Genomic DNA, 24,323 nt, shown 5'->3' on the forward strand with positions numbered 1-24,323 from the left:
GGAGCCAGTCTGTACTAGCTGTGGTGCACCTCCTCCCTCCATTCTTTGCCCTCCTGTCAGCACCCCCAGTGTGCCTGCAGAGCATCTGCTTTAATCAAGGATGCATTCTAAGGGGGAAACAGAGAGAAAACATGAAAGTCGGAAAATTGTGCCTAGCAATCAGATCGGGATTCAACCAAGCAGAAAAGAGTCGCAGACAATGCATGGGGGGCATTTTCTTGAGCTGGGTGCAGGGAAAGGAGGCCTTTCCAGGAGCTCTTACCCAGTAGACTGAGATGGCAGGAGCTTTCTGAGCAAAGAGTTTGTGCTAAGGCCCTGAGGCAGAAAGAAGTCGGATGGATTTGAGGGACACTGGCACATCCAAGGTAGCTGAGAAGAGGTGAAAATGAGAGATGCTCACTTCTTCTCTCCCTGCACATTCACCTTCTCCCCCCTTTGTGTATCTCATGCTTACTTAAGCAGGCAGCCTGTTTACCAAGTATCAGTCAGGAATCTCAAACCCAGCTTAGTATGTGTATAAGGAATGCTTTTTAATGCACACAACTGACCCTGGGAAGGCACAGGGGGTGGACCTCATTCATTTAGGACCAACGGATAGAAGGTAGCACAGCCAGCTTTGTCTGGCTTAGCCTTCACTTGCAAAGCTGCCTCTAGGGCAGGGCACAGGTAGGGACAGGTAGTAAGAGTGTGAACCTTCTGGTCAGGGGTGGCAATTGCCAGGTTGACTATTTCTTCTTTCCATTCTCTCAGCCTCTCAGACCCACAGAAGTTAGGGGAAGACAGATGCTTCACTCTTACTCTTGAATTCTATTCTTTTATTGCAGAAGAATGGCTCTCAGAGACAGTGAGCAACTTACAGAAAGTTGCTCAGCAAAGAAGGACAGACGTCAGATGAAGAGGACTTTATTCTTCTGGTGGAGGGTCCTTGTATTCAGCATAGTAACTGTTGAAGTGGCTGGGTAGCCAAAGTGCAGGGGACTCTAGAAACATCCAGTCTTCCCATGGCCTGCCACCTTGCCCTGAGAAGAATGCTGTCATAGAAATAATTCAGATTTCTGTGGGTTTAACACATGATGAACTGGCCCCATCTCTCTCCTTGATTGAGTTGCAATATAGCTTATCAAAATCAACATAGCACCACACCATCAGAAGGAGTCCCTCTGTTTTGGGTCCTATTGTTTTTATAGTTGAGAAATCAGAAAAAAATTAATTAACCACAGCTGCTTAGAGAGGTGGGGGGTAGGCACTAACACTGAGGCGAAGCGAGCCCACCAGTGTGCTTTTATTCCAGCAATACCCTTTCAACCTTCTTAAAGAGGAGCTTCCTTTCCCAGTCTCACGTCACAGGTGAGTAAACTGAGGCTGCAAGGGAGAAACGGCTACCCTGGGTGTATCTGCTCTGAAGTCCCCATCCTGGGCTTCTTGTCATCCCTTTGGACACATGAGATCCATTACACACCTGTATCTTTCCTGGTCCTTCCAGAGAGCCACACACATCTTGCTTGTACTGTATTTTAAAGTAGAGTGAGTGATGAAGGCCTCACCCTCAGAAATAGCTGCCAAGGCTTTCAGGCTTTGACCAATCATTGAGTACAGCACACAGATGTTCTCATACCTGACCCTCTCTGCCTGGCACTGAGTCAGGTCTGTCCAGGTAAAGGAGACATTGACATTGCAGCTGTCGCTAACTTGAGACCCCAGATCTTTCTGAGTTCTGAGAGTATAGGAGTATACTATCACCAAGTGGGGATCAGTCTGGTTAGTTCAGCTTTGGAGACGGGAAGCCCAGGGACTCAAGAGGTTTCAAAGTCGGTTAGGAAGTGATGTGGCAGACTGTACTTGTCCACTTCAGCTGTGATCAGAAGTCTGGGGTGGGAGGGGTGGCAGTCAGTCTGCTATGACAGCCCCTGGCTAGGTTTGTAAGCACAGGACCATACAACTATTTACCACTTCAGGCTGGTGCTGGCACAGAGCCCTTCATGGCAAATCTCTAGACATACTCCTGTCCCCATCTTATCCTTGTAGTCTGGGGGCAGAAGCAGCTTCCAGGGCTGATTCCAGAAACTTCTGAGCTAGGACTTTCCTTTCATAAACTGGAAAATTCCAACTTGCAGGCTGACAGGGTCATTCAGGCAGAGTCTCTGTCTTCCAACCTGTGGCCATCTGTCCCCTAGGTGGGAAGAGATATGCCAGTTTCAGTCATTCCATGCAGGCAGCCCTGCACCTCAGGATTGGACCATCTTCACAGGGACAGCAGCCCATCTCCCTTCCAGGAGGTCGTAGGCCTAATGGTGGAGCTCCAGAGTGTGCACCCCTTAGCCTGTACCAGTTCCCAAAACACAATTACTTCAAGCCCCAGCACTACATTTCCCTTTTTCTAAAGCTTCACACTTTCAGGAAGTAAAATGCAAATTGCAGAAATAAGATGAACATTTCTTTTGAGACAGGGTCTCACTTATAACCTTGGCTGGCCTAGAGCTTACTAATTAGACTGGGCTGGCTTAGAGTTCATAGAGATCTGCTTGCCTTTGCCTCTCAGAATGCAATGCTGGGATTAAAGCTGTGCGTCATCAGGCCCATTGAAAAATGACTTCTGTGGGTGTTAGTTGGGAGGACTGGGCAGCCTATGTGGCCTCTGGTAATGGATCAGTATTCATCCCTACTATATGAATGGCTTTGGGAGCCCATCCCACATAGAGGGATATCTCCTCAGCCTAGACACATGGAGGAGGGCCTAGGCCCAGCTCCAAATGGTATGCAAGATTTTGAAACTCCCCATAGAAGTCTGCTCCCTGGGGAGCAGAAAGGAGATGGGATGGGGATTGGTGTGGGGACTGGGACTGACATATAAAACAAGCTTGTTTCAAATTTAAATAGAAAAATTATCACAAAAAAAGAAAAAAGAAAGAAAAATGACTTCATAAATTAGGTGTATTCCTCTTCCTGCCTCCCGGCCCCACATCTTACCCTTCTTGCTCATCTCACAGAAGAAATGGTTCTCATCTGTCTAGAGTGCATCCTTCCATCACTTTTCCTATGTGTTCATGCACATATGTATGCATGCGGAAACAGAAAGCACTGCATGGATTCTGAAAATGATATTGTGCTATGACACTAAAACTACTTAGAAATTTCTAAAAGACATGGAGATGAGCACTGTGAACTGTGACACACCAGCTGCGTGCATTGAGAACCCTCACCTGGCAGACAATACTGGAAGGCCCTCCCCAGCCCAGCTCCCAGCCTCCCATAAGTGCATGAATGATCCTTAGGGAACCTTTCCTGCTCAGTTTTGTCCACTTACACACATCCTGAGTAGGGTAGAATACTGTACATATTTGGAGCTGTACATAAGTGGCCTCACACTGTGTGTTTTTCTGAAACCAGCTCTCTGCTCAACATTATATTTGACTGCAAACCATAGGCTCTTCCACACTGCAGCTTCTCACATGCTTCTCACAGCATAGCTGTGGCCAGTGTTCTGCATGTGGATGTGGAGACCTTGTAGGAAAGGCTGGAATTGTCTACAGTCCCTCCCCTCATTGCAGGGTGGCTGAGGAAGGAGCAGCCCCTAGGCAATTATCTTTGGAAATGTATGTGGGCTTTTGGGATTTCAGCAAACTCTCCCTTATGCAGCAAACCAGATATTACAGGGTACCCCATCCCTTGACTTAGGGGAGATCAGATTCCTACCCCAATATAGCTAAGAAAGGTCCTTAGGACATCCTTGGAAGGAATTAGCATCTGGATCCACAAGAGTCTGTATCAGTTACCCCCAGCCAGGCTTGCCTCAGAGTATGCCAGGTTGGCTGTGGTGCATGAAGCTTGCCATAGGCATACATGAAGAAGTTCAAGCTGACTGAGTATCCCTGGTTGGGGAGAAAATCATGTTGGTCAATGTTGGTTGACCTGTGCTGGATGCCGTGGTCTCCAGAGGGAACAAGTGAGCCTGCTGAGAGCTCCCCTGGCTGGGAGGTAGAGTGAATGGGAACAAACCTGAGATGCAGTGGCTCTAGGATGGGAGTGCCCTAACTCACGCCCACATCCCACCTCTCATCAGGCAGTGAGTCCAGTGGTCAAGACTTGGCACCACCTCTGCCATCAACTGGGGTCTTTGGGTTGGGAAGTTCTCAAACCTGAGCCAGGCCATGCTCTCCACTCACAGCAGTGAGGTATGACTTCAAAGCACTGTTCAGGTCCCAGAAGCCCTGCTTCCTGAACTAAACTTGCCTGAGGTCTTTTAATTTGAAGGATTTTTCAATTTCTTTTTTTTTCTATATAAGACTATTAGGTAGATGAAGTTGGCCTCTCACACAGTAGAAATGCACATAACCTTGGACTTCTGATCTCCCTGCCTCCATGTCGCCTGTGCTGGGCTCACAGATATGCACCACTACACCTGGTTTATGAGGTGCTGAGGGTCAAACTCAGGGCTTCCTGCATGCTTTTCCCAGTTATAGACAATGCACCTCATGTGTCAGCCAATTCCCTCCATAGACAGACATCCACATAAACACTGCCACGGAATAGAGTAAACCACCATGATCTCACACAGTCTGGGGAGCTGGATGCCAAACTTGGAGCCCTGCGCTGGTGTGAGGGTGCCAGGCAGGGTGGATGTCTGGATTGCCCTGCATCCCCAGCTCAGGGTCTCCGAATTCCATACTCAGCAACACCCACTCTTGTTCCCATTCACCCCACCTCCCAGGCAGGGCCCCTTAGGCCAGCTCCAGGCAAGCTCACTTATTCCCTCTGGAGACTGCAGTACAGGGCAAAATGGACCAACATGTTTTTCTCCCCAACTAAGACTACCCAGTACAGCTTAGGCTACGCAAAGCATGGCAAGCCTACAGGCAGGTTAGGCAGATCAGAGAGCCCATGGAGTACTGAGCTATGTAAAGAGAGACTAGGGACATAGGGCCCAGGCCATAAGTGCCCCACCATAATCACCATGAATTTGCTATGCTATCCTTCCTTATCTGTATAGGACAAAGCTAACCCAAGCTTGCTTTGAGACCCAACTAAGTAGGGATACATGGGTGAGACAGGCCACACCCCTGCTGTGGCACCTTAACCCTTTCCCCTAACTAACTAACTAACTAACTAACTAACTAACTAACTAACTAACTAACTGTTCAAGACCCTCAATTGTCTGGTTGGGGCAAAGTGGGTGCTGGAGTGATGATGTCTGTGTCAGTAGTGGGCAGGGTTAATAAAGACACTCAGTGTATGGTAGAGACCATACCGTCACCATGGCTCACAGTCTCAGACTGTCGGGACCTTCATTCTGGAATGAGTGGGAGCCCTGAGTATAGTGTGGGGATGAGAAGGCAAAGAGGAGATGCCTATGGAGCAGAGGGAGAGTGGGTGGAAGAAAGGGGTGAGAGACAGGGCAGGCTAACTAAGTCCTTGTGGCTTCTGAGTGGACAGTGGTCTCATGTACCTTTATGAGACACAATGGAGGTGCAGGGGGAGAGGAGTGAGGGCCTCTTTTTTGGGGAGTGATGGGAAAGTGTGAGATGAGGGCTTTGCTGGAGTCTTGGCTCTAGAGAGGTGGAGGACAAAGTATTAGGTCCAATTGGAGAAATGGATCTTGGAAGGGAAGGGAGGGGAAGGGAAAGAAAAGGGAGGGGAGGGGAGGGGGTAGGAAGGCACTAGGGTGCAGGAGGAAAAACTGGCATCCTGGCCCTAGCAGTGGTGCTCCTGCCCTCCTAAGGCCAGGGCCAGACAGAAGGCACAAGCTCCTAGCCCTGCCTACCACTTTCCCAGGGATTTGCAACCTGTTCCCTTCTCAGGGTAACTCAGGCCCTAATTCTCTCTGGAATCTTAGGAAACACTAGAACATCCTCACTCAGTGATAAAACAAAAAATTGGTGTGTGTATGTGTGTGTGTGGTGTGCCTCATCTCACAGCCACCTGTCCAGCAGTGTGAACAAAAGAAACAGAGTGGGCTTCTGGATATTACTATAAACACCACCACAGGACACTGGTATGGGGCCCTCATTGGATCATTCTTAATGATGACTGCCAGTAAAAAAGGAAGTTAGCAAAGTGTGTGTTTAATCTGAGCACATGATGCCTCAAAAATTCAGGTTGAAAAAACTTCTGGATAGGCATACAATGAGACATGCCACAGTGAAAAGTTGTTATCTCCCAGCTATGGGATTATTTGTCACCATGCCCTCTTTTTAATGTTCTACATGGTAGGCAGGTTGCAGCTCAGTGGCAGAGAACTTGCCTAGCATGGGATGGACCCTGGTTTGAATCCCATATTCACCTCCCCCTCCACCAATAAATAAACAGATAAATAAATAAATAACAACTTTCTATGATGAGAGCCACTCATAATCCCCCAGTAATCTAACAATTACCAAGACTGCCTATGAACTTGTTTTCATGGAAAGTAGATGGGGGCCTGAACAGGTTCAGAGGGAGTTAATTAGCAAGCCTCTCTGAAAATCAGTCCTGATCCTTCTCACAGAGGGCTATAAAAAAGCAAATGAGTAGGGCTAGAGAATTGGGTCAGTGATCAAGTGATCAAGAGAACTTGCTGCTCTTACAGAAGATAGGAGTTCAGATTGTAGCATCCATGTTGAGCATCCTCAGAACCACCTGTAGCTCCAGCTCCATGAGATACAGCACCCTCTTCTGGCCTCTGAGGGCACTGCACTCAAACGCACGCGTGTGCGCACACACACACACACACACACACACACACACACACACAGAGAGAGAGAGAGAGAGAGAGATACAAATAAAAATCTTAAAAAGAAAACCAAATGAGTGAATATGTACAGTGGTCCATTGAGAGCACAGTGACCTATTACAGGTGCTCAACATTGTTTCCAGGGGCGTGTGCAATGAGGTAGGTGAGGACAGGGCAAATGGTGTAACTTGTGCACTGCACAATTTTATGGGGCAGGCTGCATGGTCCTTTGCACAGAGAATTTGTGTAACAGGATAATGGGTAGTGGGCATAGTGCCAGAACCCTGAGGGCTCTAGGAACCTGCAAGCTTCTAGCTGTTCTGTCTGAGGCATGGGTGATACTGCCTTCCCAAACCCTGACAGATTAAGGAAGGAGACTTGTGGTTCTTGGTAAGGATGGCACCTCCCACAAAGTTTATGGCCTGATGGACCATGGTTGCTTGGTCTTTGTCTTTCTGATGCCCAGAACAGGTTGAGCTGCAGGAGGAGCTCAGGAAGTTTTTGTGGAGTAAAATATTCCTTGTTCCAGCTCTATGCCAGGAAAGCACACACTTTTCTACATGAGTAAATCAGTGCCCCCCCCCCTCTCCTGGACCCTTCCTCCATGGAGGTTTTGTTGGTGGTCCAGGTGGGTGGAATGGTTGACCAGGTTTTTGAGGCACAACAAGCTCAGGTTCCAGAGTCATAAGAAGAGGACCTTGATTTTTCTGTCAGAACTGTGACCCTTGTGACAGTAGCAAGTCAATAAAATGCTGTGAGTTGATGAATGAGAGGACGAGTGAATGAATATGACCTGCATTTCAAGTACAGTCTCACAGTTGCCTCCCCACCACCCCCGCCACAGGCATGACTGCTAGAAGGGCCAAACTCATGGGATCTCTAGGGCAGCGTGCCTACAGCCTCCTGCAGAGGTCATCCTTAGATGCTCAGCCAGGCCTCCACACCCTTTAGACACCTGCTTCTCAACCCTCTTCCTTTCTCCTGGCATATTTAGATACCTACCATAACAGGGGACTCATGTCCCATCAACCAGCGAACTATAGATCTCAGACTTGGACCCCAGGCTCAGATGTGCCCTCCCCACCAGCACTTGGACACACCCGGCAGGCTGAATGGAGCCTGGGTGCATAGCACCCACATTGCCCTGGACCACTATCCCTGGACGGCATGTGAGTATGTCCTGGGATATGCTCATAGCAGAGAAACTCAGTGTTTATGCTGGAAGATAACACCTTTGTGCCTCCTGGATGACTTGAGCTTTCTCTTCTCATGGGCTGCAATGATTTTCAGATACCTTGACCCAAGCCCAGCCCCCTTCATTTAATTCCTGCCAACCCCAAAGCTTTCCTTCACCACTTACCATTTGGTCTCTGGCTCATTCAACATGGGTCCAGCAAGGTCCCCCTCCCACCTCTGTCCCTGCAGCTCCACACCATCCTTCTCTGTAGCACCAGCCATAGCCCACTGTCATTCTCAGAGGCTATCACCTTGGGCCGGCGCTGGCTGGAAGGCCACGTCTGAGTTCACTGATTGGCTCCAAAGCTTCCCCCATGTCCATCACACTTTTCCAGGATACTGGATAGATGAACAAATATGTGCCTCCTATGACCCAGGCTGGAATGAGGTCTGGGCAGGCACTGTTCTCTTACTCAAGTGCAGTGACTCTTGCAGACTCTGTGTCCTTGGACACAGCCACACTGACATTTCCCTAAAGACACTGCAACTGTGCAGAACAAGTCAGACTCCTGTCCTTACCTTAATCCACACAACAGAACAACCATTCACTCTAGATACTGTGGGATATCTACAGCTTGCCCAGGCCTACCACAGGTGCTGTGGAACAGGGCTGTTCACACATGAGGCTTGAGTGGTATGGCTTTTGATGTATGAAGGTGTCCACTTCAGACACCAAAGGATGAATGTTCTTGATCTCATGCTTTTACTGTGGATCCACCTATCCTTTCTCCTCCCTCCTTTCCTCCTGGCCTCTTACACTCCTTGACAGAAACCTTCACAGCTACTGCAGAAACAGGTCAGGGCTTGGAGGGTCCTGAAAACACATAGGAAAGCTGAGTTGCATTAGATGAGTAGCTCCTGCTGGGCTACAGCCTGGCCCTGTGGCCTCTCTGACTCTGCTGACTATCACCATTCCATGCCTAGACCTCTGTCCAGGACAGAGGCGTGGGTAAGCAGAGGGCAACTCTCAGGAGTCACGTGCTCTGTGGGGGGCCTACACTGTGTCACTCCCCTGGGGGGGCATTCTCTGAAGTTCATCTCTATCATGGAAGATGAGCAGGCTTAGGTAGACGAGGGAGGGCAGAGTCTGGGGGATCCTGACTGGGCTACCCTGAAGTGGATTGGTTAGTTTGTATTTTCTGCCCCCTAGACACCCTTGAGGCTCTGAGACAAGGAAGAGATCATGGGGGCAAGTGCTGCTCTAGGGTCAAGCCACTCTGTACTGCACAGGGTCAGAACAAGCTGCTGAGCAATTGCAGAAGAGGCCTTGGAGGATATGAGGTCTGTCAATTCTCAAGAAAGCTCTGCATGTTATACATAGGTCACCCAGCAGAGGGCAGTGTTTGGCTGCCTCAATATCATAAAAAGTGTGGAAACCTTAAGTGTGGTTCCACAGCAGCCAGACTCCAGGGGCTGGGTTCCTCCTTAGGCTGCAGCTAGCATCCCCCACTCCCAATCTACTATGCTATGCTTACTGCCTCCTGCTCCAGTATGTCAGTGGGGCCTGTCATCCAGGCAAGGCATGGGTTGTGGAGACAATAGGCTTTTAGGCCCTGGCCTTCTTCTCTTAGACTTGTCCTGATGCTAGATCTCTCTATTCTGTTACAGGCATACTAGCATCCTTCCATCCCCAAAGCAGAGGACTTTATCAAGCCTCTGGGCCTTTGCGTTTATCACATCTGATGCTCATGGTATCTTTTCCCCTCCCTACAGCATAATCTCAAATAGGCCATGGTGAGCATCTTGGGGTTCCAGCTCCCAATACTGTGTTCCAAAAGCTGGGTGGCATCTCAATCCCTGGGATTAGTGTAGCAAACCCTATACCATAAAAGAGCCTAGATCTTTTAGGTTCTTAAAGATCAGTGGTTCTCAACTTTCCTAAAGTTGTGGTGATTCCCAACCATAAAATTATTTTGTTGCTACTTCATTACTGTGATTTTGCTACTGTTATGGATTATAAGTTAAAGATCTGATATGTGACCCCTGTGTGTGTGTGGGGGGTCTCAATCCACAGGTTGAGAACCAATGGTCTAGATGGTTCCTGGGTGGGTAGTCAGAACTATAGTCCTCACAACTCCTAAGACTAGCAAGGCTTGGGGACAGGGAGGACTGGGGGCTTCCATTCTTGGCTGCCCATAAGCATCCACTGGGAAGGCCTATGCTCCATATGCACAAGGCAAGACCAAAAAAAAAGCTGCCAGCCCTCCTGCCTTGGGACGAGAAGCTTCTTCCTGGACAAATCTTATCCTGGGGCCCATGGATGAGTGGAGCCCTGGGAAGGCAAGTCTGCCTCAGGACGACCCATAGATAAAGTAACTTTATCCAGCAGGAGGTATGCAGCATGTAGCCAAGGACACCCAGGGAAGCATGGATGCCTAGTGGTTCTGATATTGGCACTAGGGACCATGTAGGCAGCCATGGCTGGATCCTCTGCCTGCATCCAGGCTCCAGTTGTGGTTGGATCCCCTGCAGGCATCCTTCCAGGCCCCTGATGTTTAGAGCTCTTGCCATAGCCAATCCAAGGACCCTCTTGATCCCAACTTCCCCCTGCAGGCTCCAGATGAGCATGAGATCTACCTAAACCTTCTGGGCTCAGTGACTGGCGAATGTGAAGCAGCCCAAGCAGGATCTTTTGGATGCGGGACCTCAAAAGTGTGGGTGTGGAAGACAGGGGCCATCTTGTCATTAAGCTAGAGACTTCCTGAGAATGAGGGTAGGGAAGCAAGCAAAGGCACTCCAGATGGTGTCAACTGTGACATCATCTTTGATCTCATCAAAGTCTGAAGACTCGTGGACTGGACCATTTGCTCCTCTGGAGAATACCTCCAATGCTCTTTGGACTTAAATCAAGACTTCCACAGATACCTGCAGGACTGTAGGCTAGAGAAGCTACCTCACAGCCCCACCCCTGCTCAGTGTGCTCACCTATGAACCCAAAGAGCTTGCTAGATGCAGGAATGGGAGATGGAGATCTTGGGCCTATTTCATTCTGTTTCCATCTGAACGTGATCATCCTAGCCCAAGATGTTGTCTGGCTCAGCTTCTCCCCTGCCAGACCTTGTGGCAGGCTTGTGCTAGGCACTTCCTATGGATGGCCCAGCAAGGAAGGATCCACTACTGACCCACTGCACAGATACAGAAACAAAGCCAAGTGGCTATGGGATCTGGCCACCTGCATACTGCCAGGCAGAGGGTCATGGGGGTCAGATCTGGGTAGACTGGATCTCCTGGTCCTTCTTCCATGGAGCCCTGCGGGCTTAGCTGTGTGACCTTCATGGAACACTGGATGTCTCTGGATGTAAACTTGGATTCTGGGGTAGCAGGAGATTGGAGCTTAGCATTTAGCAGGCTTTTTAGTATCACCCATCAATCCCGGGCTAAGTACAGTAAGTTTCTGAGGGCTGGCCGTACTCGTTACCTAGGGGTGATGTAGATGTGTAGTTAGAGTCCAGGGCAGGATCTGAGGCCAACCTCCTCCAAACACCATCCCCCTTTTACACTTCATTCCTGGCTCACAGTACTTAACAGCTACACCCTACAGGGAAGCAGGCTGGAAGTTTCCTTGGGCTGGCCTGACTGTTGTACGGCCTCTGGCCTCTGAGGAGCTGACCCGGGCACAGCCCAGTCCTTGTTCTTTCTGCAAGTATTGCGCATGTTTGGTCCCGATCACCATGAGATCTTTGCAGGGACTCTCTTGTCTACCTAGGTTTCCTGGGCCAGAACCTTTGGAATGAGCCTGGCCCTCTGGGAATGCAGCTCTGATGAGCTATGTTAGGGATGTGCTGACTTCTGGCTATAGCAGCATCAGAAGAAAAAGATGGAGCAGAGGACATTCCTGAATGTTCCCTACTCGATGTACCCAGAACTATCTCCAGCCTTCACCGCCTCATCCCTCTCCACAGACATCTGGGGCTTTTTCCTTTTTTCCCCCTGGGTATGCCTGGCGGGACACCGAGGATGCAATCACCAGCCTTTTGGGAACTGGTAATGTGGAAAAGAGCTGGGATGTCCTTCCATGGAGGATGCTGAGTGAGATTCATGCTGGCAATTTGCAGCACAGGCAGATGTGGAGACAATGGGCATCTGATTGGCAGGGCGGGAGGGGCTGCAGCTGTGCTTTGAGGAGCTGGGAAGGTGGGGTATCTGCAGCCCCAAAGGAAAAGTGCTGAGGCAGCTGCATGGAGGGAGGCTGGAGGGAAGGCCAGAGGAAGGCCATGCTCTGCACCACATTTCCATCTCTAGGAAGCTCATGGGGACAGAGCCCGCTCTCAGAGCTCCCAGTTAGATGGTTCCCACTCTAGGTACCACTTCCCTGGGCCTCCTGCCTCATGGATCCCATCTGTGAAGTCAGCTATCGTGATGCAAAGCAATGGGCAGAAATGCCTGGAGCACCCCTGACTAGTAGGACCTACCAAGTGTGGGCTCAGTCAGACTGCCATCATCCACATCTATTGAGCAGCAAGTGTGTATCAACATCCTGAAAGTGGGCTCAGCCTCCAGCCCATATTTACTTCTCAGCCTCCAGCCCACATTTTCTTCTCATCCATGCAAACATTTATTGAACACCAAGTCTGTACAAAGATCTGACCTGGGCACAGAAATGAACTTTACCTAGGACCCCACCCCTCAGGATTTTGGTCTTGGATGTGGGAAAGGTACTCTCAAAATGCCTGCAAAGCAAGGGCAAGTGTGAAAAACCTACTCATGAAGTTACCTTCTCCTTCGCTTAGTCATTCAACAGAATTGATTACCATCACACTGGGTAGCTAGCATAGATGCTTCCACCAGGGATTCAGTCTAGCAAGAATCTGACCTGAAGGCAGAATGCTGACTTACCATCAGGAAGACACTGCAGAGGAGATGCTATGGGAGGTGAGTTTTAAAAGGTACATAAAAGTTTTCTGGAAGTGGGAGCTAAGAAAGCATATTCCTAGGCGAAACAGCCTGTGCAAAGGCATAGCGGCGGATACTTGAGAAGACTGTCCCAGCAAGGAGGGGCTATTTCTGTCTAAGTCCTGACACATTCCTGGACAGGCACAGGGCTTTTGTGTCCAACAGCTAGATCCCTTTAACAGAACTCCTTTTCACATGCCAGCCAATGTTCTGGGATGCCCTCTATCCCCTCAGACTCTGGAAGGGCACCCCAGAAACTGGCCCATAAGAATACAATAAGGCCAGGGCAAGGAAACTCGCTGCTCACAATGTCTGGGGGAAGTGTTGACTTCAAATCCTTATCTTAGTCCATGGCTTGAGGCTGTCCTTGGTCGGGCTACCTGCTATGCATCCCCAGACCCAGTACAAGGATCCCCTTGCATTTGACATTTAGCCAGCTGGCCCAATCTTCTCCTAGGCACTGGTCCAGCTCGTCTGCATGCCCATTCCACTTCTAGGTCACAGGCCTAAGGAAACATCACTGGGCCTTGAAGGCCCTTTATTTCTCTAGCCTCACTTTCTCTCCACTTCAGTAGCTGCCTGCAGAGCTGATGATTGATGAGGGAGGAGGAGGGGAGCATCCCCCGCCCTGGAATTGCTCTGGCTGTGCAGTCAACTTTAAACTGATGAATAACACACAGACCCAACATCTATCACCCGCTGTTTGTCACTGGGAAGCTGGGCAAAACTGTTCTTTGTGTCCATCTGCCCTAGTGTCCTGCACATTATACATCCTGAAGAGGCTCAGTCTGTGGAGTTCCAAATCCATGAAGGGTCTGGAGACCAAAGCTGAGCCAAGTCTAGAATGTCCTTCATGTCCACAATGACACAAGATGGCTCAGGCCTCACTGCATCCTGGGCTGAATCAGAACAGTAAGGGGGTTCCAGAAGATCCCAGAATCTTTTCACGTATTCAACCATTAATTGAAGTACCACTGTGCGCAGCCATTGTTCTGGTCACTGAGAGCAGAGTGGAGGATATGACAAAAACCCTGACTATTCAGGGAGGCTGACTAGCAACAGAACCAACAAGGAAGTGAGCAAGTTAAAATATAATAAGAATTAAGTATTTTGGGGGACATGGGGGGCTGGAAATTGACAGTACCATGGAGGAGATGCCATGAAAAGTGGGTTCCAAAGGATGTACAAGGATTCATCAGCTGCTGGAAGATGTGAAGACTGTTCTAAATAAGGAAAAACATATGAATAAAAGCAAAGCCCGTATGAGTTGAGAGGATGGGGAAGGGGAAGGAGTATCATTAACCTGAATAGAGGAGTGGGGAAGGCCACACAACCTCTTCAGACACCAGACAGTGACTAGTTGAGGACAAAGACAAAGACCAGTCGAGGGGTCAGGCAGAGAGGGAGCCAAGGGAGCTAAGCTTTGTCTAAAGGAGGTACCCCACCAACTGTGTCACACCCTGCTGTGTCCCACAAATGACAGGCAAGGGCTGCAGAGACCTGTGAGTAGATGGAGAGCAGTTTTAGTCTCCACATGGCTGCTGTCAGTGGCTTGGGTAAGCAGGGTCACAGGCCATTGCCTAGAGTTTCATCACCTAAGAGCAGCAAGAACGGTTTTAGGCTTTGGCCAAAAGCTGCTACCATCCTAAGTGAAGGTGGCTCTGAGAAGGGCTCACAGCATCTGACAGGCTCTCTTCCTAGCAGGTAACCCTAACACAGCAGAGCTCTGGGTCTCTGACCATGGCCCCCAAGTGGCAGGAAGTTTCCTTGGTATCACTGCATCAAAGCCCCATCCTCCAATCCCTGCCCTCCTTGGCCCATAAAAGCAGAACATACATGAGGGAGGCCCCTGTGTGGTGTGCCAGCATTCCCAGCAGAGGGTAGAGTATATGAAAAGGCCCTGAGATATGCCCGCAGTGCTCTGGGGACAGCATTAGGCCAGGGTAACCTGACAGAGGGGGCTAAGAGCAGAGCCAGAGGAAGAGTGAGAATGTGGCAGGTGTCATGGAGGACTTGATCTGTACTCTGGGTGAACCTTGGAAGGTTCTGCACAGAGAACAGTGGGAAGATCTTGTGGGCTTTGCAGCAAGGAGTGATAGGCATGGCAAAGTGTCCATGTTCTCAGTCTGTCATTACTGGGACAGAACAGGCGGAGAATAGAGCACAGCCCTCTGTGCCTCCCTCTGTCCCGCCTTCTAAGATAGGTTTAGCAGGCTCCTTCATCCCTTGCACACAACACTCTTCCTGGGCAGGGGTCCTTGCACACGCTGTATCCTCTGGCCTCTATGCTCAATGTTGGGGGAGACAAGAGTGACAACTCCCATGAGTCAGCATCCTGGGGGCTTTCTTCTCATTCACCTAGGGGTGTTGTATCTCTAGGACATCTCTGGATGTCCTAGAGAAGCTTGGAGCTGGATGGGGCCAGGGTCTGAGGAGGCTACAGATATGCAGAGTCTCAGGTCAGAGCTGGGGACTCAGCACAGCGCCACCAGGTGCAGGTGACTCCTGCAGGGTCCAGGGCTGCAGGCAAGCCAGGTTCCTTCCCAGCAGAATTCTTGCAGGTCTGCAGTTGTACATTGATTCATTACAAGTGTTTATTGAGCTGTGGCCCTGGGGATTGAGCAGGAAGAGGGACAGACAGAAAACTAATGAACGTGTGCATGCAAAAGATGCCTTGAGAGGAAGTCCAGTCATCAAGAGTGATCAGGGAGGGCCTCCGTGAGGAGGAAGACTTAGCACAGACCTGAACAAGGCAAGCCAACATGGGAAGTCCTGGGCAACAGTGGTCTAGGCAGCAGGACAGCAGGTACAAAAGTGCTAAGGATAGAGACAGGCTGCTGTGCTGGCAGAAGGGGCCTCAGTGGAGCGAAGGAAGGTAAGGAAGGAGACAGGCTAGGCTGAGAGCTGGGAGAGCATGAGGCCGGGAGGCCACCCTTGTGAGGCTGCAAGGCTGGAAGGCTGTGAAGAAGTTTGGCATTATGCCAACTGCAGCAGTGGGAGTCTCAGGCCAGAGAGTGACAGGGTGATTTAGTGTTTAAAAACTCCCTCTGCTGCTGGGAGTGCAGATAAGAGTTTGGGAGGCCCAGACACCAAGGGGAGGGACCTGACAGTGGTGCCCCACTAGGTGACAGGCAGGCAGGGGAGGTGGGCAGGTTTATCTATAGGGAACATCAGGCCCCAAGAGAGGACCCAAGGGGGCAAGGGAGAAAAGGGAGTAAGGCCCAGGGGATGTATGAGGGACACTGACAGAGTCTAGTCACCTGTCAATTCTGCCTCACAGACAAACCCTGTGAAGTTCAGGAACCAATACACAAAGACATGCAGTGGCCTCCTCCCCTGGGGCAAGTTTCACCTGCAACCTCTGCCTTGTGAGTGTATGTTCAGCTGGGAATAAGGGAGGAGGCCATCTCAACTCCACCCATGCTGCAGCTCTTTCCCGGTCTTGGAGGATTGCTCTGAAGCCTGGATCCTGCCCACTCCACGGCTCTGGAGACAGGTTAGGCAGGTAGCATTCCACCATATTGCTGTCTAGTCAGGGCAATGGGGTCTTGGGGAGTGGCTGATGCCTCTCATAATCAGTTGTCCTTGGTACCTGCAGCCATGAGGACAGCCTGGAGGGCAGCGGTTAGGGTCTGTTTGTCCCCATGGTCTGCCCGCAGCTCTGAGAACTTATGTCAGTTACATTTGCCTTCATTCATCCCTCCCTAGTCCTTCCTGCTGCCCCAGGAAGCAGGAGCTTCCAGATGATGAGGCCTAAACACTGAAGATATTTGTCACCTTGTCAAAATCAGGTCACTGGAGGTGACAAGGGGTTGGGATGGGTCTCTGTGCTCCCTACCAAGGTGTCAGGATGGGTCCATGCACCCAGCCTCAGAAAGCAGCTGAGGGAAAGGGTTTGTCCACGTCCCTGCCCTCAGCCTGGCCACCGCTTGTTCCAACTCCATCGGCTTCCCATTAAGCAGATCAATAGCTTCCACTGGTTTCCAATTTGTGTCTCCAGAAATTCATCTTCCAGCCACCTTTTTAATTAACCCCCCTCCAGTACTCAGCAGCACCAATAGATCATGTCCTCCTTCCTCCTCGGGCTTGGAAGCAGACCTCAGGCTCCTGGCTCTCTGGCCGGGGAATGGTAAGTGTGTTTAAAGCCACACCATTACTTTCCTGTTACCAAAGAGCAGCTGGCTCTGCCATCTGGACGCCCCCACACCTGTGCCCTGCTGTCCTCTCCAACCTTGGAGGAAGGACTGGAACCTCCATACCCAGAGGAAAACAGAGTGCCAGAGAGGTGAAGTGGCAGGTCAGGACACCCAGCTGAACAGAACAGGCAGGGCTGAGGCTCTAGCAGTAGAGTGCAGGGGACCTTTGGACACTGCAGGAATGCTGGGTTAGGCAGGCAGGGGCATCAGCATCCCACATTCAGCCAGGACCAGTCAGTCCTGATCAGAGAAAATTCAATTCATGTCTTCTGCAACCTGGAGTGCCTGGTCCTCCTTATTTTATCAGAGAAGTGAAGGAAGAAGTCATGTGAGCTTCCATAGGACCACCTATGGCCACCACAGCCAACTGGACAGCACGCTCCATTAGATGTTTCCTGTGTCTCATCTTCCCAGTGATCAATTCACTGACTTTTCCACACTCCACGTGAAGAAACTGAGCCTCAGAGAGGTTCAGTCACTTGCTCAAGGACACATAGAAGTTATGGGACATGATTTAGGATTTGAAAGGACTCATTTTAACACTGAATTTTAGGAGGTTTGCTGAGCACTTGGTTAGTATAGTCCCTCATTGTGTCTTGGCAGCCGCTGTTCTCTTCCCACTCGATGGATGCCACCTGCTCTGCCCCGGCCCTGTTGATGGCCACCCAAACCTAGAGTCCTACTCACTCACTAGAATAGATTCCAGCTCTAGGTCTCTGGTTCATGTCTGAGGGCATGGGCACAGGACGGAGTTCCTAACCCTATCAGCTGGCTTCAGAATCTGACCAGAAAGAAGCATGGGGACCCTCCCTGCAGCACTGAACAAGGTCACACCACACCCACGTGGCCAGCCCTGTGCTGTGGGCACTGAGAAGCAATGCTTCATGCCACTGCAATCTTTATCCATGTCTGTACCCAGAAAACAGACATGGGATTGGCAACACGAGGAGCTGAGTTCAGTTCAGCACCCACGCATCACGTCATCATATGGCTGCAATCCCAGTGCTGGGGAAGCAGAGACAGCAGGCTCTCTAGGATCTAGATCAAGTCAGTGAGAGGACCTGTCTCAAAAAATAAGGTAGAGAGCACCCGGGGAGTGACACTTAAGTGTGTTCTCTGGCCTACATATGTGGTAGGTGATAGTGTAGAAATGGCGGGGGGAAAAAAGCCACCAAACCACCCACAGCCACCATCTAGAGCCTGCTGCTTCCCATGGTGCCTGGCCTGGCCTGGCCTGGTGGTGTGACACCTGAGCTTTGGGCAGCTCTGCTTCTCCCACTACACATTATTTCATGAGTACTCTTTGGCCTCGTTTAAAAAGCCCTTTGTTTTTCCTCTTTTAAGACAAGTCCTCGCTATGCAGCCATAGCTGGCCCGGGACTCACTATATAAACCAGGTTAGACCAGGTCAGTCTTGGCCTTGTGGCCTTGTGGCAGTCCTCCTGGCCCTAGATTCCAAATGCTGGAATCACGGGCATGTGCCACATGCCTAACTAACTTTGTGTATGCATGTGTGTCTACGTATGGGTTTGTAGACATGAGTGCAGATGCCTACAGAGGCCAGAGGCATTTTACTACTTGGAGCTGTCAGGATGTTGTTAGTGTCTGACATGGTGCTGGGAACAGACCTCAGGTCCTCTGTAAGAATAGTACATATGCTTCACCACTGAGACACCCCTCAAGTCTCCACAATCCTGATTTTTAATGGTTCCTCTCTACATTATAAGGCAAAGTCCCTATTTTGGGATGCCAAGGCCATTGCCAACATTTTTTTTTTAGTCATAAAGCAAATGATATAAGACACTGCTTAACTTTAGTCTCTGAGAATTTACTTAAAGAATATTCCGGGCAGAGGAATTATGGGTGGAAATGTATGCACATCTTGACTCAGTCCACATAGACGCCCACGCTCCCCAGACATCAGCCAGATTGGCACTGCCATCTGCAAGCTCCAGGTCTCCCAACACCCTCCTCCCTCCTGTGTATGACCTCCAGAGAAGTCCTACAATGCAGGGAGCCAGTCTTGGTGATGTGAGGGGAGGCTCCCAGGGTGAAGTGCTTCACTGATCAGGGTCAGCAACTCCAGGTAGAAAGCCTGCTGGAGACCTCTTTGAACACACTCACTAGCTACTCAGAACTTATTGGCATCGACAGGGCTTCAAAACACAGCAGTGGATAAAGGCAGGCTGTGCCATGTTGGGAGGTTAAACACCTGAAGTTCCAGCTACTTGAGAGGCTGGGGTGGGAAGATTACTTGATCCTAGTGGGACTGTCTTAGAAAAACCAAAGCAGAACAAACAAGAAGGGAAAAAGAAAAGGCAAGTCAGGAGGAGCCATGCAGTGCTTGAGCACGAGCACACCTTGAATAAGAACTGTGCACCAGGTGACCATGCACATCTCATAAATAAAGTAGGAGTGGTGCTGTGCACGCCAGAACTCTGCTGGATAATGGGGCACAACCTCAATCAGGAAGTGTCCAGAAAGCCAATACAGTTGACACAGGAAGGAATGCAGGTGATAGCAAGAATTCCTTCAAATTCAGACATGTCCATCCTGCAGAGTCCTGACCACAGATGACAACTCCAAACTGATGGCACAGGCCAATGCTTACATGGAAGTTGATGTCCAGAGTATGGGCAAAGCATGTTCCTTGGGGAGTCAAGGATTGGGGAGCAGTAGGAATGACATCTCCTGAGGTGCTGGTCTACATGGGGACAGTATAGTAAATGTATTTACAGGGGACAAGAGGGACTGTGCACCTAGGGACCAGAGGGGCTGTGTACCTAGGGAAGGGGATAGGTGCCTTGAGCATCTACTCTCTGTACAGGCCCCAGGCTCTTTAGCATTAGTAAGGTAAAATATAGAATATAATCAGGATACCAATGTGGGATGTATGTGACATATGGAGCCCAAACCACCCAGGTTCAAATTCAAACTCTGCCACTTGCAAAGGGCACTGTTGACCTCTGGTTTGCTTCAGGTAAAGATACTGCAGCCACGCCCAGAGCAGTTCTGAGCACTGAACTGAAGTCTGTTTGGAATGGTCTGGGCACGTGGGAGGTGTTGTTCTTGTTTGCACTACAGTTTTGATTTTCCTGTAAATTCAAAATATTTTTAAATTTTAAAAATTCCAGACATGTGCTAAACGACTCCAACAGAGGTGTCCAGATAAAGCCATTAGATCAGTCCTACTATGAGCCTTGTCCACACAGCTATGTGGTTGCCTACCCACACCCAACAACAACAGTTGTGGGCTTAGGTTTAGTTGAAGTGGACCCAACTATTTAGTTTTGGAAATGCTCCAAAGACACAGTGGTTCCAGTGTTATCCCCACTGGATAATGGTTGGGAGGGAGTGTGCCTCCTACACATACTGTGTACTATCAGCTCCTTCCTCTTTGGTTTTTATTTCTTAGCCATTAGGCAAGTGGCTTGATTTGGCCACGCGATCCCACTATGAAGTACCCAATAATTGGACAGATGCAGAGTGAGGACCAATGTCTTCACCTCAACCGCTGGACAAATCAAGACAATGTAGACCAGGCTGCTGCTCAGGTCATATTCCCCTACCCCACTCTCAAAGCTGATATTGTGTACAGGCCTCAGGTTACCAGACTGTCTGTGACTTATCATATATTATGGATGTGTATTAACTAAAGTAGCCCTCCTCCCTATTTCCTCAATGTCCTTGAGGTCACACATTCATTTTCTGTAATGCAAGGCCCATTTCTACCCCACCACCACCACCCAGCAATCAGAGATAGCTCCACTGCATGCAGTACTACAGACTTCATCAGTCGTGTGGCATACTCTTTTCCTCTGAAAACTCAAAGAAGGGACTCCTGTTCTGCCACATGGAACTGGACACTCCTCAGAACCCCACCATGCTGCTGTCTGTCTGTCTCTGGCATTAATAACTCTTCTGGTAAGTCTCATTTGTCAAGAGGACAGTCTACTCTTTGAACCCTAAACCCAAGACTTTTCACGATCTCCATGAACCCATTTCAAGAGTGAACCCCAGAAATAGCCCACCCTGACAGCCTGGGGACTTTGAATACCACTGTAACCCTGCAAGCAGAGTGGTTGGCTATGGACTAACAGGAGATGAGAGCCAAGAGCCATGGGCCGCCTAGTGAGTGAGGTACAAGACACAATGGCACCAATGACCCTCCACTCTTACTCCTGACCCTTGGAGTTTCAGTTCAGTTCCCTATAGCTGGGTTCAACTAGAGCAGCGCCTATTCACAGCACAGTGAGGGGCTCCCACACAACCTAGTCTGAGCCTTAGACACTTATTACATTAAACCAAAAGGCCTAGGGAAGGAGGCACCTAGATGTTGCTTGACCTCTTGATGCAGGAATGGCAGCCTCCAGAGCTTTACCTTTCCTGGCAGTATTGCTCTGGGAGTATTGCTAGAGATTCACTGAGAACCTGTACTCCAGTATATCCTTTGTGGTGAGCATCCACATCCTGTAGATGGAATTTAGGGTTCAGATAGGCAGCCCTCAGTCCCAAGAGATGGTACTTGGAGACAAGGCTTTAGGGAGGCGATAAGTTTTGAATGATGTCATGAAAGTGAAATCCCACAATGGGATTAGTGTTCTATGAGATGTCTCAGGGCTGGCCCTCCATGCAGGTGAGGACACAGAGAGAAGGTAGCTCTCTTGGAGCCACAAACCTGAATGATAATGTTCCTTGTAGGATTGCCCTTCCTTGCAATCACCTGTAGGCACAGGCCAGTTGACATCCTCCCCAGCCATTCCTCACAGACCTGTGACCCTGATGTGAATTCACAGACCCAGAATCTTCTTCCTGATGTCCAGCATTCTGGATGGCACTACCAATCTACTCCCTGGCAGGGACCTCATTGGGATCACTATGCTGTTTGCTAACACAGGCAGCCACAGGCACAAGGACTCAGAGTTGCCGAGCTCCTTGACTGCTATGGTTTGGTGTAGTAGGATATTCACTTTGTCTTCTTCTGAGGCACTGACCACGCCCATTGGGGGTGGAGCCAGGGGCGGAAGTGACCTGTGGAAGGAGGTCTGAGGAGGAGCTGCGGAACGCTCTCTTGCTGGCAGGACTAGGAGAAGAGAGCATCCGGTGGAACTTGCTGGTGTTCATCTGTCTGGGTTATAAGTTATTTCTCCCTGAATAAACCTCTATTCAGCATATTTGTTTATCCTGATCCTTATTTAACCGCAATAGTTTGGATATAATATACCCCCCAAACTCACACTGAGTCTTGGTCTCCATCATGGGGGTGGAGCCTCATGAGTGGTTGATGCCTCTGGTGGGTGTGGACACTGTTTTCATGGCAGAACTGCTGTGATAACACCCCTTGTATGGTTTCGCTCACTTCTTGTAGGGAGCCGTCCCTGCATTCTCCATTACAAGATGGCGCCTGCATCCGGCTGGCATTGAGAGTAAACAAGTCAGTGCGCAGGTGCAGGGTGATTTTCCCTCCCTTGGCCTCTGCCTCTCCCTTGGCATCATATGGGCCGATGGGCTGCAGCCAATCAGGAGATGACGTCCGAGGTGAAGGTTGTAAACCTATATAAGGGTTGGGTTTTGGATGTTTGGGGTCTCCGCTCTGTAAGCTTATGCTCTCCCTCTCAAGATGCATTAAAGCTTTACTGCAGAAGGATCCTGAGTGTGCCGCGTCGTTCTTGCTGGCGAGACGGTATCGCGGGACAACTTCTCTACTTCCCCATTAGTACCAGGTCCTTATCAGGTGCTACCAACCAATTTTGAACTAACCAGTCTCCAGAGCAGAGGCCCCAGTAAGTATGTTTTCTTTATGAATTTCCTAGTTGCACCAATCATTCAGTAAGAGCAATAGAAAATGGACTCACAGTGACCTTACAAGTCCCTAACTTTCTTAAATGGACTGCAAAACAAGGCTTGCAAAACCACTGGCAGCTGTAGGCAAGCAGGGTGGTCTCTGCACTGTCTGAGGAATGCATAAGTGAGGGCTACCATGCATGGGTGGGGGACAGACGATGGGGCTCTGCCAGCCTTGGGTAACAGAGAACACAGTTTGACAGCGGTTAGGGTAAACTTCCTGAGAAAAATGGCATCACCTCTGAGCACAGCAGTGACTTTCCACATCTACCCAACCTCCATCTTAGACAGCAAACTCCCCTTTCTCCTGGTGAGCCACCAGTGTCTCTGGCCCACTCCCTGACTACATAGCCTGAACCTACCCCCAAATTTCCCACAATAACACAACTAAGAAGTTGACATCAGAGGCATCAGGGAACCTCCAGGATGCTGCCAGAGCTTTACCACCCCTCCACCAGGCCCTGGGGGATGCAGGGTCTTTACAAGGCAGGGGCCCTTAGGGTATGAAAGAAGGCTGGAGTGTTATCCTGACCCCTTCCCGGCTTTGGAGGAAGGCACCGTGGTGCTAAATGCCTGCTGTTTTGGCTTGGGATAGCTGAGGGAACACAGGCCCAGGAGGGCAGATGGGGCCAGGCAGGATGGTAAAGACAAAATTCATGGCTTTGGAAGCCAAATGTTCTTTTGGCTCTGATTCCCTAGTTTCTCTAGAAAGCAGCCACAGACAATACACAAGCAAACAGGTGTAATAATAATAATAATAAAAAAAGCAAACCAGGGAAATTCTCACGAACAGGGTCCATGATGAAACTGAAACTGTTCATGAAGGAAAAGACATTCTCACGAATTGTGCTGGGAAAATCAGACATTCCTGTGGACCAAGAGCAGAAAGAGGAATGCTGGTGCTCAGCTTGCTTCCTCTTTTTAAATTCAGTATCTTAATAAACATAATCTAGAAACTACCTCACAGACCTGCCCAGAGATTTGTCTCCAAGGTGATTCTAGATCCTGTCAAATTGACAATATTAACTACCATGCCATTGAATGTAAATATAGGTCACCTCTCTTCCTCCCTCCCTCCCTCCCTCCCTCCCTCCCTCCCTCCCTCCCTCCCTCTCTCCCTCTCTCCCTCCTTCCCCCCTCCCTCCCTCCCTTCCTCCCGAGATAGGGTCTCACAATGTAGCCCTGGCTGTTCACATGACATCTTTCTGTCTTTTTCTTCCTAGTACCAAGATTGTAAGTACACACACCATGCCCAGCTAAAATGTGTGTTGTGGTCATGATATTTTCCTGCAATTTTAAGAAGCAAAGGAAAATGCCTAAAGCATCTGGCCATGTAAATGCGTGGCTAGGGAGCTGTCTTTTCCTTATTACCCTTAAAAGAGCCACAGGGAAGGAAGGAGCTCAGCTATGGTTTCTTCAGCTACAAACCTGTTTCTAGTAAAAATTCT

The 24,323-nt window shown here is 49.7% G+C and overlaps 1 protein-coding gene across 6 annotated transcripts in view; it reads right to left on the reverse strand.

Moving 5' to 3' along the window:
- The window catches only part of Iqsec1 (IQ motif and Sec7 domain ArfGEF 1), a 318,516-nt gene that overhangs the window by 147,060 nt on the left and 147,133 nt on the right, over positions 1-24,323 (reverse strand). The window lies entirely within an intron of this gene.

The sequence above is a fragment of the Phodopus roborovskii genome, unplaced genomic scaffold, assembly GCF_943737965.1.
Source record: "Phodopus roborovskii unplaced genomic scaffold, PHOROB, whole genome shotgun sequence".
Taxonomy (NCBI): domain Eukaryota; kingdom Metazoa; phylum Chordata; class Mammalia; order Rodentia; family Cricetidae; genus Phodopus; species Phodopus roborovskii.